General features: G+C 41.3%; 1 long non-coding RNA gene across 1 annotated transcript; it reads right to left on the minus strand.

The window, feature by feature from the left end:
* Nucleotides 1-218: 218 nt before the first annotated feature.
* On the minus strand, nt 219-4896 carry LOC132591623 (uncharacterized). The gene is made up of 3 exons (XR_009557060.1): nt 4846-4896; nt 3122-3191; nt 219-574 (listed from the first exon to the last, which is right to left on the minus strand). It is a non-coding gene; the product is annotated as an uncharacterized LOC132591623 (long non-coding RNA).
* Nucleotides 4897-5386: the final 490 nt, after the last annotated feature.

Raw genomic sequence — 5386 nt, forward strand, 5'->3', positions numbered from 1 at the left:
TGCCAAAACTGACAAATGATCCAATAACCCCCAAACCAAAGGCAATCCCCTGTATTCCATTCACTATTAGTTTATAAAGGTATCTCCGGGCTTCATGTACATTGTTCGGAATAGCTAATATACAGCAATAAAATAAAATAATGTTCTGTTCCTCTTTCCTTTCTTTACTCCTGAAATATCATCCCTGCAATGAAAGAAGTGAGACAATAAGACATAGTTAAACTATGGAATTTTCTCCCACAAGAGACCATGAGGCCCACCAACTTAGATGGGTTTAAAAAAGGATTAGACAAATTCATGGAGGAGAAGGCTACACACCTGGATGGCTGCTTTGTACCTCCACAGTCAGAGCCTGTCACCTTGCCTAGTAGTGGTGGTTTATGTAGTAGTTTGTTGGTAGACAACTGTTGTCCATCAGTGAGTGCTGCTGCATGGGGAAGTGGGTCAAGTGCCCTAACTAGAGGGATGTTGGAGGGCGATGTGGTCTGCAACATGAGGCAGGCACACCATGCTACCTTAGAAGGTAGCAGCAGTATGTGGTTTGAGTACACCTGGCGTGCTATCAGCCACAAATCTGCATGGTTAAAAAGCAAAGAGCTTGATTAGTCATTCTCTGGTTCGTCAAACACACTTACAGTAGCTGATATTGTGGGGGAAAGATTCTGCCTCCATTACCGATTATTAAACAGACCTTAAAAGTGGGCATTTGTAAACAGTTCACTCAAAACCAGGCCATTAGTATTATTCCCAATGGTTAGAGTGCTTCCAGGCCATTAAGAAAACTGAATTTTGACACATGCATACTCCAAGACACACTGATTGCTAGAATTGTGACTTCTTTAAAATGCAGGACAATTGGTGCCACTAAATTGTCTCATTTTTTGACAGAATTACAAGCCTGGTAGATGAAGGGAACTCTGTGGATGTAGCCTATCTTGATTTCAGCAAGGCCTTTGACAAGGTGCCCCATGATATTCTTGTAAAGAAGCTGGTAAAATGCGGGCTAGACAATGCTACCATTCAGTGGATTTGTAACTGGCTTACTGACCGAACCCAAACGGTGCTCATCAATGGCTCCTCCTCATCCTGGAGAGTAGTGACTAGTGGGGTGCCGCAGGGTTCTGTCTTGGGCCCAGTCTTGTTCAACATCTTTATCAATGACTTGGATGATGGGCTTGAGGGCATCCTGAGCAAGTTTGCAGATGACACCAAATTGGGAGGGGTGGCTAACACCCCAGAGGACAGGATCACACTTCAGAATGGCCTTAACAGATTAGGCAACTGGGCCAAAGCAAACAAGATGAATTTTAACAAGGAGAAATGTAAAGTACTACACTTGGGCAAAAAAAATGAAAGGCACAAATACAGGATGGGAGACACCTGGCTTGAGAGCAGTACATGTGAAAAGGATCTAGGAGTCTTGGTAGACCACAAACTTGACATGAGTCAGCAGTGTGATGCAGCAGCTAAAAAAGCCAATGCAATTCTGGGCTGCATCAATAGGAGTATAGCATCTAGATCAAGGGAAGTAATAGTACCCCTGTATTCTGCTCTGGTCAGACCTCACGTGGAGTACTGTGTCCAGTTCTGGGCACCACAGTTCAAGAAGGATACTGATAAGCTGGAACGTGTCCAGAAGAGGGCAACCAAAATGGTCAAAGGCCTGGAAACGATGCCTTATGAGGAACGGCTTAGGGAGCTGGGTATGTTTAGCCTGGAGAAGAGAAGGTTAAGGGGTGATATGATAACCATGTTCAAATATATAAAAGGATGTCATATAGAGGAGGGAGAAAGGTTGTTTTCTGCTGCTCCAGAGAAGCGGACACGGAGCAACAGATTCAAACTACAAGAAAGAAAATTCCACCTAAACATTAGGAAGAACTTCCTGACAGTAAGAGCTGTTTGGCAGTGGAATTTGCTGCCAAGGAGTGTGGTGGAGTCTCCTTCTTTGGAGGTCTTTAAGCAGAGGCTTGACAGCCATCTGTCAGGAATGCTTTGATGGTGTTTCCTGCTTGGCAGGGGGTTGGACTGGATGGCCCTTGTGGTCTCTTCCAACTCTATGATTCTATGATTCTATGTACTTCCACCCCACAGAGAAAACTGCAATTTGCTCCACACCTGTCCCAAGTCATAACTAACTACTAGGAAAGTGTGAAAACATGACTGCTTTGTACCTAAGAGCCAACCAAGGAAGCATAGTGCATAAAAGGTGATATTCCACCACAAAGCAGGCAAAGCCGATTATGGGATGGAATGTTGAGGTATGCAGGTTCTTTTGCCACTTTAAGAGCAGATTTCCTGGCAGGGTAACTCAAAAGCCAGAAACATATCTAGCTATGCTTACAAAAGTCCAGCTTCATTTGGAGGTAAGAAAGCAGTGTTCTATTCCCATTGCTAACTTTACCGGACAGTGTGTCAAATTCTTTCTTTTAGTTGAATACTTTCTAGGTGACTCATCCTGATCATTGCTTAGTAGAATATCATAGATCAGCAGGGAAAGGAACTGGCCAACTTGTTCAATGCTTTATACATTTAGCTGCATTGTTTTGTGGTAACAAAATATATATATATGTAAAGACCTGGGGAGTTACATCATGTATCAATTTCTTTTTGAAATTCCAATAATGTCAACTGCTGTAAGAAAATAAGGAATCTGCAGTGACAACCCTTATGGTGGAGAGATATCTTAGGGTTAGACACACCCTGCCAACCCCCCCCCCCCATCCCCAGAATCAAAGCAACTGTGTCATATAATATAATACTGAAGTCTTTGTCCTTTGTGCAGCTGAAACTGCCAGGAATATGTTTGCACCTTCTTTTTATTGCTACACTTTCGAGTTCTTTCCATGGTACATTGCTTTATTTAAACAGTAGAGTTTTCATACTAGAGTAGAATGCCCATGTCAAATCCTTTACAATCAATTTTCAGTCTAATAGTGTGTAGTATTTCTAGGATGAGCATATAATTACTTCTAAAAAGTGAAAGTCCCCCCAGTTGACCCAATCCGCGAGAATGCTCTTTCTTAAGGGTTCGATACAGAGGCCCAATTTATGCTGCTGCAAAGTGGGGGTCTGCCCCATTTCCCTATGTAGTATGGAATTTCCTCCAGTGGTAACTTACCAAGGGTGCATTGTGGAATTATGATGTCTATATAGCAGCTATTTGCTCACAAAAATACACGAAGAACATCCTGAAATACACGAAGAACATCCTGATCACCCACCCACTCTGGAGATAATAATAATAATAATAATAATAATAATAATAATAATAATAATAATAATAATAATAATTCAATTTAGAGAGGAATCTTAGACACACTTTACAAAAAGTTTTGTAAAAGTCATGGTAACCTGAGTTTGAAAACTCTCCCAGAATCATCACTATTCCTCCGTTCTCATTCCCTTACATTTAAGTGTAACAGTGACACTTGAGCCGACATGCTCATGAGGCTTGAGTCATGAGTTTGACAAATGGTGAGACTTCACGTGGCTTTGCTTCCATGAATAATTTTCTGGGCAAATTCTTTTTCTGTGGAGTATGACTCTCTCCTATATTCCTTACAAGAACTGTGATAGTTCTTTCACACCTACATTTCAAAATGCTTGTTTGTGAACTTTTGCTCCCCTGTTTTCTTCTGTCCTGACCCTTTTCTTCTTTTAAATCCCTTTTATTTCCATTGCTCTTCCTTTCATATAATTAATATTTTAGAAGGAATATAAAAGTCTAAGTTTATTGGAGCTTTAATTGTTACTTACACATCTTGTATGGACCCCATGTGGTGAGAAACAGATGCCTCTAATTGTTAAGAAAAGTGTTCTCTTTCCATAAAGTAACATTATTAGGCGAAAAGTAATTTTACAGAAATTATGTTTCCTGATATACATCGAGAACCAATGGAGGGTACAAGATATGTTCAACCCCCCCCCGCACTGTCTTCTTTTATTTGGCCCATAGAAAAACTCTTATTGCCCATGGATGGAAGTGACACATAATATAACAGGCAGGATGTACTCTAAGGTGTGGGGAAGGGGGGGCCCTCATTCCTTTTAAAGAAGAGGGAATAATGGGGATTGGGAGCCCATGGGGAAAGGTGTTTGGGGGGATAAGGGAGGACTGGCTTGAAAGGGGTAATTTTGGTTTTAGAAAACCCTGATTTTTCCCATCCTCCCCCCCCCCCAAAAAAATGGTTATGTAGAATTTGGAATTTTTGGTTTTAGCTGAGAAATCAGTTGCTTTATTTTTTATGTTTTTATATGACAAACTAAAATTATGTCATGACAATCTCATTTCTGTATGCAAAATATGTAAATTCTACTTCAACATTTAATTTTAAAAACTTGCCCATCTCTATCCAGAAATACCATCCTAAGTGCAAGAATTCTGTACTTAGGAGTCCTACTGAGGGCGTTTTTGTAAATTGTGTGTGTGTTGCTTTTTTCCCTGCCCCTTCAGCTGTAATTGGCAATGGACTATGGCTCAGTGGTAGATCACATGCTTTCCATGCAGACGTTTCAAGCTCAGCCCTCAGCAGTTCCAGTTAAAAGGGTCAGGTAGAGCATGTTATGGGAAAGAGAGCTTTGCACTGCCAGAGTACAGTAGATAGTCAAATAGCTTGACCTGGTATTAAGCAGTTTCTTAAGTTCCTATATGAAAGTGCTAGGTTACATGGGTTTAAGGTTACATTTTCCTGGCCTTTCTTCTACAGCAGTAACAACTACTACTACTACTACTAGTAGTACTTATATCCCACATATCCAACTGGGTTGCCCCTGCCACTCTGGATGGCTTCCAACATAGTACAAAAGCACAGTGAGGTATCAAACATCAATTTTTTTCCATACCTGCCAATTTCATTTCTGAGCAAAGTGGTCTCCCTAGCAGAAAAAGTTAACACCGCCATCAATGAGCCAAAGCCCATAGTTTTCCTTTGTCCTTATAATTTTAGAAGTATATGCAGAGCCGTCAACTTTGTGCTATTTCTGGTGCAATGTTGTGAGCATTTGGTCCTCGGGCTATTTGAGCCCAAGTTTTCAGAATTTGAGAGAGAGCACAGAATGTTCCCTTTGTTCCACACACAAATAATTACCAACAGCGACATCTTTCAACTGTGAAATATTGCACCTAACTCCTTGCCAATGGAAATAGCTAAGAAACAGCTCCAGACTTGTGACGTGTGAGAAGCGTGTTCACAACCCTTATGTGGTACTAGGCCCTTTGCAGTGGAAGAAGTGCTGTTTGTGTATTCCATGTGGAAGCTGGCGGTTGTGCTGAATTTGACAGCTGATACACGACTGATACATCTCAACCCTTGCTTTTTCATGCAAAACCATTTGCAGTCGTTTTCGGTCATCAACGGCTATCAGTCAGTCAATCACCCACTTC

The sequence above is a fragment of the Zootoca vivipara genome, chromosome 2, assembly GCF_963506605.1.
Source record: "Zootoca vivipara chromosome 2, rZooViv1.1, whole genome shotgun sequence".
Taxonomy (NCBI): domain Eukaryota; kingdom Metazoa; phylum Chordata; class Lepidosauria; order Squamata; family Lacertidae; genus Zootoca; species Zootoca vivipara.